Source organism: Phyllobates terribilis, unplaced genomic scaffold (assembly GCF_046119375.1).
Source record: "Phyllobates terribilis strain yellow unplaced genomic scaffold, ASM4611937v1 Scaffold_44__1_contigs__length_10104851, whole genome shotgun sequence".
Taxonomy (NCBI): Eukaryota; Metazoa; Chordata; class Amphibia; order Anura; family Dendrobatidae; genus Phyllobates; species Phyllobates terribilis.
The window spans coordinates 5,847,706-5,858,387 of NW_027362804.1; positions in this window are offsets into that span (position 1 = coordinate 5,847,706).

Sequence of the window (10,682 nt, forward strand, 5' to 3'; positions counted from 1 at the left end):
TGCATTGATATTGTCTTTTTATTCCACTGCCACCTCCACCACTCTACCAAGGGGCAATGATATTGTCTTTTTAATCCACTGCGAACTCCACCACTCTTCCAAGGGTCATTAAAACCGTCTTGTTATGCTACTGTGACCTCCACGTCTCTTCCAAGGGGCATTAAAACCATCTGGTTAAACCACTCTGAACTCCACAGCTCTTCCAAGGGGCATTAGTATTGTCATTTTATTCCACTCTAACCTCCACCACTCTTCCAAGGGGCATTGACATTGTCTTTTTATTCCACTGCGACCTCCACCAGTCCTCCAAGAGGCATTAAAACCGTCTTGTTAAGCTACTGTGACCTCCACGTCTCTTCAAAGGGGCATTGAAACTGTCTTTTTATTCCACTGTAACCTCCACCACTCGTCCAAGGGGCATTGATATTGTCTTTTTATTCCACTCCGACCTCCACCACTCTTCCAAGGGGTATTTATAATGTCTTTTTATTCCACTGCGACCTCCACCACTCTTCCAAGGCTCATTGATATTGTATTTTTAATCCACTGTGACCTCCAACACTCTTCCAAGGGGCATTAAAACCGTCTTGTTAAGCTGTTTTGACCTCCACATCTCTTCCACGGGGCATTGATATTGTCTTTCTTTTAACTGTAACCTCCACCACTGTTCCAAGGGGCATTGATATTGTCTTTTTATTCCACTCTAACCTCCATCACACTTCCAAGCAGCATTGATGTTGTCTTTTTATTCAACTGTAAACTTCACCACTCTTCCAAGGGGCATTGATATTGTCTTTTTATTCCACTGTAACCTCCACCACTCTTCCAAGGTTCATTCATATTGTCTTTTTAATCCACTGCAACCTCCACTACTTTTCCAAGGGGCATTAAAACCGTCTTGTTAAGCTACTGTCACCTCCACGTACCTTCCAAGAGGCATTAAAACCGTCAATTTAAACCACTCTGAACTCCACAGCTCTTGCAAGAGGCATTGATATTGTCCTTTTACTCCACTGTAACCTACAGCACTCTTTCAAGGGGCAATAATATTGTCTTTTTATTCCACTACGACTTCCACCACTCTCCCAAGGTGCATTAAAAACATCTTGTTTAGCTACTGTAACATCCATGTCTATTCCACGGGGCATTGATATTGTCTTTTTATTCCATTGCGACTTCCACCTCTCTTCTAAGGGGCATTGATATTGTCTTTTTAATCCACTGCGACCTACACCACTCTTCCAAGAGGCAATAAAACAGTCTTGTTAAGCTACTGTGACCTCCACGTCTCTTCCACGGGGCATTAAAACCATCTGGTTAAACCACTCTGAACTCCATAGATCTTTCAAGAGGTATTGATATTGTCTTTTTATTTCACTGTAACCTCCACCACTCTTTCAAGGGGCATTGATATTGTCTTTTTATTCCACTGCGACCTCCACCACTCTTCCAAGGGGCATTAAAACTGTCTTGTTAAGCTACTGTGACCTCCATGTGTCTTCCATGGGGCATTGATATTGTCTTTTTAATCCTCTGTGACCTCCACCACTTTTCCAAGGGGCATTAAAACCGTCTTGTTAATCTACTGTGACCTCCACGTCTCTTCCAAGGGGCAATAAAACCATCTGGTTAAACCACTCTGAACTCCACAGTTCTTTCAAGGGGCACTGGTATTGCCTTTTTATTCCACTCTAACCTCCACCACTCTTCCAAGGGGCATTGACATTGTCTTATTATTCCACTGCGACCTCCATCATTCTTCCAAGGGGCATTGATATTGTCTTTTTATTCCACTGCCACCTCCACCACTCTTCCAAGGGGCATTGATATTGTCTTTTTAATACACTGCAACCTCCACCACATTTCCAAGGGGCATTAAAAACGTCTTTTTAAGCTACTGTGATCTCCACGTCACTTCCATTGGGCATTAAAACCGTCTGGTTAAACCACTCTGAACTCCACAGCTCTTCCAAGGGGCATTGGTATTGTCTTTTTATTCCACTCTAACCTCCACCACTCTTCCAAGGGGCATTGACATTGTCTTTTTATTCCACTGCGACCTCCACCATTCTTCCAAGGGGCATTAAAATAGTCTTGTTAAGCTACAGTGACCTCCACATCTCTTCCACGGGGCATTGATATTGTATTTAAATTCCACTGTAACCTCCACCACTCTACCAAGGGGCATTGATATTGTCTTTTTGTTCCACTGCGACCTCCATAATTCTTCCAAGGGGCATTGATATTGTCTTTTTATTCCACTGCCACCTCCACACCTCTTCCAAGGGTCATTGATATTGTCTTTTTAATCCACTGCGACCTCCACCACTTTCCAATGGGCATTGATATTGTCTTTTTAATCCACTGCGACATCCACCACTCTTCCAAAGGGCTTTAAAACCATCTTCTTAAGCTACTGTGACCTCCACGTCTCTTCCACGGGGCATTGCTATTGTCTTTTTATTCCACTGCGACCTCCACCACTCTTCCTCGGGCTATTGATATTGTCTTTTTAATCCACTGCAACCTCCACCACTCTTCCATGTGGCATTAAAACCATCTTGTTAAGCTACTGTGACCTCCATGTCTCTTCAATCGGGCATTAAAACCGTATGGTTAAACCAATCTGAACTCCGCAGAACTTCCAAGGAGCATTGATATTGTCTTTTTATTCCACTCTAACCTGCACCACTCTTCCAAGGGGCATTGATATTGTCTTTTTATTCCACTGCGACCTCCACCACTCTTCAAAGGTGCATTAGAACAGTCTTGTTAAACTTCTGTGACCTCCATGTCTCTTCCACAGGGCATTGATATTGTCTTTTTATTCCACTGGAACCTCCAACACTCTTCCAAGGTGCATTGATATTGTCTTTTTATTCCACTGAGACTACAACCACTCCTTCAAGGAGGATTGACATTGTCTTTTTAATCCACTTCGACCTCCCCCACTCTTCCAAGGGGCATTAAAACCGTCTTGCTAAGTTACTGTGACCTCCATATCTCTTCCAAGGATCGTTAAAACCGTCTGGTCGCACCACTCTGAACTCCACAGCTCTTCCAAGGGGCATTATTATTGTCTTTTTAATCCACTGTAACCTCCACCACTCTTCCAAGGGGCATTGATATTGTCATTTTATTCCACTGAGACCTCCAACAGTCCTCCAAGAGGCATTAAAACCGTCTTGATAAGCTACTGTGACCTCCACGTCTCTTCCACGGGGCATTGAAATTGTCTTTTTATTCCACTGTAACCTCCACCACTCGTCCAAGGGGCATTGATATTGTCTTTTTATTCCACTGCGACCTCCACCACTCTTCCAAATGGCATTTATAATGTCTTTTTATTCTACTGTGACCTCCACCTCTCTTCCAAGGCTCATTGATATTGTCTTTTTAATCCACTTTGACCTCCATCACTCTTCCAAGGGGCATTAAAATAGTCTTGTTAATCTACTGTGACCTCAACATCTCTTCCACGGGGCATTGATATTGTCTTTATTTTATCTGCAACCTCCACAACTGTTCCAAGGGGCATTGATATTGTCTTTTTATTCAACTGTAACCTCCATCACTCTTCCAAGGGGCATTGATATTGTCTTTTTATTCAACTGTAACCTTCACCACTCTTCCAAGGGGCATTGATATTGTCTTTTTATTCCACTGCAACCTCCACCACTCTTCCTAGGGGCATTCATATTGTCTTTTTAATCAACTGCGACCTCCACCACTTTTCCAAGGGGCATTAAAACCGTCTTGTTAAGTGACTGTCACCACCACGTCCCTTCCAAGGGGTATTAAAACCATTAATTTAAACCACTCTGAGCTCCACAGCTCTTGCAAGGGGCATTGATATTGTCTTTTTTTCCAATGTATCCTCCAGCACTATTCCAAGGGGCATTGATATTGTCTTTTTATTCCACTGCAACTTCCACCTCTCTTCCAAGGGGCCTTAAAACCGTCTTGTTAAGCTACTGTGACCTCCACGTCTCTTTCACGGGGCATTGATATTGTCTTTTTATTCCACTGTAACCTCCACCACTCTTCCAAGGGGCATTAATATTGTCTTTTTATTCCACTGGGACCTTCACCACTCTTCCAAGTGGCATTGTTATTGTCTTCTTAATCCACTGCGACCTCCACCACTCTTCCAAGGGGCATTAAAACCGTATTGTTAAACTACTGTGACCTCCACGGTTCTTCCAAGGTGCATTAAAACCGTCAATTTAAACCACTCTGAACTCCACAGCTCTTCCAAGTGGCATTGATATTGTCTTTTTATTCCACTGTAACCTCCACCATTCTTCCAAGGGGTATTGATATTGTCTTTTTAATGCACTGTGACATTCACCACTCTTCCAAGGGGCATTAAAACCATCTGGTTAAACAACTCTGAACTCCATAGCTCTTTCAAGAGGCATTGATATTGTCTTTTTATTTCACTGTAACCTCCACCACTCTTTCAAGGGGCATTGATATTGTCTTTTTATTCCACTGCGACCTCCACCACTCTTCCAAGGGGCATTAAAACTGTCTTGTTAAGCTACTGTGACCTCCACGTGTCTTCCACGGGACATTGATATTGTCTTTTTAATCATCTGTGACCTCCACCACTTTTCCAAGGGGCATTAAAACCGTTTTGTTAATCTACTGTGACCTCCACGTCTGTTCCAAGGGGCAATAAAACCATCTGGTTAAACCACTCTGTACTCCACAGCTCTTCCAAGGTGCATTGGTATTGTCTTTTTATTCCACTCTAACCTCCACCACTCTTCCAAGGGGCATTGACATTGTCATTTTATTCCTCTGCAACCTCCATCATTCTACCAAGGGGCATTGATATTGTCTTTTTATTCCACTGCCACCTCCACCACTCTTCCAAGGGACATTGATATTGTCTTTTTAATCCACTGCGACCTCCACCACTTTTCCAAGGGGCATTAAAAATGTCTTTTTAAGCTACTGTGACCTCCACGTCACTTCCAATGGGCATTAAAACCATCTGGTTAAACCACTCTGAACTCCACAGCTCTTCCAAGGGGCATTGGTTTTGTCTTTTTATTCCACTCTAACCTCCACCACTCTTCCAAGGGGCATTGATATTGTCTTTTTATTCCACTGCGACCTCCACCACTCTTCCAAGGGGCATGAAAACCGTATTGTTAAACTACTGTGACCTCCACGTCTCTTCCAAGGTGCATTAAAACCGTCAATTTAAACCACTCTGAACTCCACAGCTCTTCCAAGTGGCATTGATATTGTCTTTTTATTCCACTGTAACCGCCACCATTCTTCCAAGGGGTATTGATATTGTCTTTTTAATGCACTGCGACATTCACCACTCTTCCAAGGGGCATTAAAACCATCTGGTTAAACAACTCTGAACTCCATAGCTCTTTCAAGAGGCATTGATATTGTCTTTTTATTTCACTGTAACCTCCACCACTCTTTCAAGGGGCATTGATATTGTCTTTTTATTCCACTGCGACCTCCACCACTCTTCCAAGGGGCATTAAAACTGTCTTGTTAAGCTACTGTGACCTCCACGTGTCTTCCATGGGGCATTGATATTGTCTTTTTAATCATCTGTGACCTCCACCACTTTTCCAAGGGGCATTAAAACCGTCTTGTTAATCTACTGTGACCTCCACGTCTCTTCCAAGGGGCAATAAAACCATCTGGTTAAACCACTCTGTACTCCACAGCTCTTCCAAGGGGCATTGGTATTGTCTTTTTATTCCACTCTAACCTCCACCACTCTTCCAAGGGGCATTGACATTGTCATTTTATTCCTCTGCAACCTCCATCATTCTACCAAGGGGCATTGATATTGTCTTTTTATTCCACTGCCACCTCCACCACTCTTCCAAGGGACATTGATATTGTCTTTTTAATCCACTGCGACCTCCACCACTTTTCCAAGGGGCATTAAAAATGTCTTTTTAAGCTACTGTGACCTCCACGTCACTTCCAATGGGCATTAAAACCGTCTGGTTAAACCACTCTGAACTCCACAGCTCTTCCAAGGGGCATTGGTTTTGTCTTTTTATTCCACTCTAACCTCCTCCACTCTTCCAAGGGGCATTGACATTGTCTTTTTATTCCACTGCGACCTCCACCATTCTTCCAAGGGGCATTAAAATTGTCTTGTTAAGCTACAGTGACCTCTACATCTCTTCCATGGGGCAATGATATTGTATTTCAATTCTACTGTAATCTTCACCACTCTACCAAGGGGCATTGATATTGTCTTTTTATTCCACTCCGACCTCCATCATTCTTCCAAGGGGCATTGATATTGTCTTTTCATTCCACTGCCACCTCCACCACTCTTCCAAGGGGCATTGATATTGTCTTTTTAATCCACTGCGACCTCCACCACTTTTCCAGGGGACATTAAAAACGTCTTTTTAAGCTACTGTGATCTCCACGTCACTTCCAATGGGCATTAAAACCGTCTGGTTAAACCACTCTGTACTCCACAGCTCTTCCAAGGGGCATTGGTATTGTCTTTTTATTCCACTCTAACCTCCACCACTCTTCCAAGGTGCAATGACATTGTCTTTTTATTCCACTGCGACCTCCAGCATTCTTCCAAGGGGCATTAAAACTGTCTTGTTAAGCTACAGTGACCTCCACCACTCTTCCAAGGGGCATTGATATTGTCTTTTTATTCCACTACGACCTCCACCACTCTACCAAGGGGCATTGATATTGTCTTTTTATTCCACTGTAACCTACACCACTCTTCATAGGGGCATTGATTTTGTCTTTTTATTCCACTGTGACCTACTCCACTCTTCCAAAGTGCATTGGTATTGTCTTTTTAATCCACTGCGACCTCCACCACTGTTCGAAGGGGCATTAAAACCGTATTGTTAACTTACTGTGACCTCCACGTCTCTTCCAAGTTGCATTAAAACTGTCAATTTAAACCACTCTGAACTCCACAGGTCTTGCAAGAGGCATTGATATTGTCTTTTTACTCCACTGTAACCTACAGCACTCTTTCAAGGGGCATTGCTATTGTCTTTTTATTCCACTACGACTTCCACCACTCTCCCAAGGTGCATTAAAAACATCTTGTTTAGCTACTGTAACGTCCATGTCTATTCCACCGGGCATTGATATTGTCTTTTTATTCCACTGTATCCTCCACCACTCTTCCAAGGGGTATTGATATTTTCTTTTTTTTCCACGGTGACTTCCACCTCTCTTCTAAGGGGCATTGATATTGTCTTTTTAATCCACTGCGACCTCCACCACTCTTCCAAGGGGCATTGAAACAGTCTGGTTAATCTACTGTGACCTCCACGTCTCATTCAATGGGCATTGAAACCGTCAATTTAAACCACTCTCAACTCCACAGCTCTTGCAAGGGGCTTTGATGTTGTTTTTTATTCCACTGTAACCTCCACCACTCTTCTAAGGGGCATTGATATTGTCTTTTTAATCCACTGCGACCTCCACCACTCTTCCAATGGGCATTAAAATAGTCTTGTTATGCTACTGTGACCTCAACGTTCCTTCCACGGGGCATTGATATTGTCTTTTTATTCCATTGCGACCTCCACCACTCTTCCAAGGGGCATTAAAACCGTCTTGTTAAGCTACTTTGACCTCCAAGTCTCTTCCAAGGGGCATTAAAACCATGTGGTTAAACCGCTCTGAGCTCCACAGCTCTTCCAAGGGGCATTGACAATGTCTTTTTATTCCATTGTAACCTTCTGCACTCTTCCAAGTGCATTGATATTGTCTTTTTATTCCTCTGATACGTCCACGACTCTTCCAAGTGGCATTAAAACCGTCTTGTTAAGCTAATGTGACATTCAAGTTTCTTACACAGTGCATTGATATTGTCTTTTTATTCCACTGTAACCTCCACCACTCTTCCAAGGGGCATTGATATTGTCTTTTTATTCCACTGTAACCTCCACCAATCTTCCAAGGGGCATTGATATTGTATTTTTATTCCACTGCGACCTTCACCACTCTTCTAAGGGGTATTGATATTGTCTTTTAAATCCACAATGATCTCCACCACTCTTCCAAGGAGCATTAAAACAGTCTTGTTAAGCTACTGCTACCTCCTCGTCTCTTCCAAGGGGCATTAAAACCGTCTGGTTAAACACTCTGAACTCCACGCCTCTTACAAGAGGCATTGATATTGTCTTTTTATTCGACTGTAACATCCAACACTCTTCCACGGGGCATTGATATTGTCTTTTTAATCAACTGCGACCTCCAACACTCTTCCAAGGGGCATTAAAACCGTCTTGTGAAGCTACTGTGACATCCACGTCCCTTCCACGGGGCATTGATATTGTCTTTTTATTCCACTGCAACCTCCACCACTCTTCCAAGGGTCATTGGTATTGTCTTTTTAATCCACTGCGACCTCCACCACTCTTCCAAGGGGCATTGGTATTGTCTTTTTATTCCACTCTAACCTCCACCACTCTTCCAAGGGGCATTGACATTGTCTATTTTTTCCACTGCGACCTCCACCACTCTTCCAAGGGGCATTAAAACTGTCTTGTTATGCTACTGTCACGTCGACTTCTCTTCCAAGGGGCATTAAAACCATCTGGTTAAACCACTCTGAACTCCACAGCTCTTCATAGGGGCATTTGTATTGTCTTTTATTCCACTCTAACCTCCACCACTCTTCTAAGGTGCATTGACATTGTCTTTTTATTCCACTGCGACCTCCACCACTCTTCCAAGGGGCATTAAAACCATATTGTAAAGCTACAGTGACCGCAACATCTCTTCGACGGGGCATTGATATTGTCTTTTAATTCCACTGCGACCTCCAAAACTCTTCCAAGGGGCATTAATATTGTCTTTTTAATCCACTGCGAACTCCTCCACTCTTCCAAGGGGCATTAAAAGCGTCTTGTTATGATACTGTGACGTCGACTTCTCTTCCAAGGGGCATTAAAACCGTCTTGTTATGCTACTGTGACGTCGACTTCTCGTCCAAGGGGCATTAAAACCATCTGGTTAAACCACTCTGAACTCCACAGCTCTTCCAATGGGCATTATTATTGTCTATTTATTCCACTGTAACCTCCACCACTCTTCCAAGGGGCATTGATATTGTCTTTTTATTCCACTGCGACCTCCACCAGTCCTCCAAGAGGCATTAAAACCATCTTGTTAAGCTACTGTGACCTCCACGTCTCTTCCACTGGGCATTTAAATTGTCTTTTTATTCCACTGTAACCTCCACCACTCGTCCAAGGGGCATTGATATTGTCTTTTTATTCCACTGCGACCTCCACGACTCTTCCAAGGGGCATTGATAATGTCTTTTTATTCCACTGCGACCTCCACCACTCTTCCAAGGCTCATTGATATTGTCTTTTTATTGCACTGCGACCTCCACCACTCTTCCAAAGGGCATTAAAACCGTCTTGTTAAGCTATTGTGACCTCCACATCTCTACCACGGGGCATTGATATTGTCTTTTTATTTAACTGTAACCTCCACCACTGTTCCAAGGGGCATTGATATTGTCTTTTTATTCCACTGTAACCTCCATCACTCTTCCAAGGGGCATTGATATTGTCTTTTTATTCCACTGCGACTCCACCACTCTTCCAAGGGGCATTCATATTGTCTTTTTATTCCACTGTAACCTCCACCAATCTTCCAAGGGGCATTGATATTGTCTTTTTATTCCACTGCGACCTCCACCACTCTTCTAAGGGGTATTGATATTGTCTTTTAAATCCACAATGATCTCCACCACTCTTCCAAGGAGCATTAAAACAGTCTTGTTAAGCTACTGCTACCTCCTCGTCTCTTCCAAGGGGCATTAAAACCGTCGGGTTAAACACTCTGAACTCCACGCCTCTTACAAGAGGCATTGATATTGTCTTTTTATTCGACTGTAACATCCACCACTCTTCCAAGGGGCATTAATATTGTCTTTTTAATCAACTGCGATCTCCAACACTCTTCCAATGGGCATTAAAACCGTCTTGTGAAGCTACTGTGACATCCACGTCCCTTCCACGGTGCATTGATATTGTCTTTTTATTCCACTGCAACCTCCACCACTCTTCCAAGGGTCATTGGAATTGTCTTTTTAATCCACTGCGACCTCCACCACTCTTCCAAGGGGCATTGATATTGTCTTTTTAATCCACTGTGACCTCCACGTCTCTTCCAAGGGGCATTAAAACCGTCAATTTAAACCACTCTATACTCCACAGCTCTTCCAAGGAGCACTGGTATTGTCTTTTTATTCCACTCTAACCTCCACAACTCTTCCAAGGTGCATTGACATTGTCTATTTTGTCCACTGCGAACTCCACCACTCTTCCAAGGGGCATTAAAACTGTCTTGTTATGCTACTGTCATGTCGACTTCTCTTCCAAGGGGCATTAAAACCATCTGGTTAAACCACTCTGAACTCCACAGCTCTTCCAATGGGCATTATTATTGTCTTTTTTTTCCACTGTAACCTCCACCACTCTTCCAAGGGGCATTGATATTGTCTTTTTATTCCACTGCGACCTCCACCAGTCCTCCAAGAGGCATTAAAACCATCTTGTTAAGCTACTGTGACCTCCACGTCTCTTCCACTGGGCATTTAAATTGTCTTTTTATTCCACTGTAACCTCCACCACTCGTCCAAGGGGCATTGATATTGTCTTTTTATTCCACTGCGA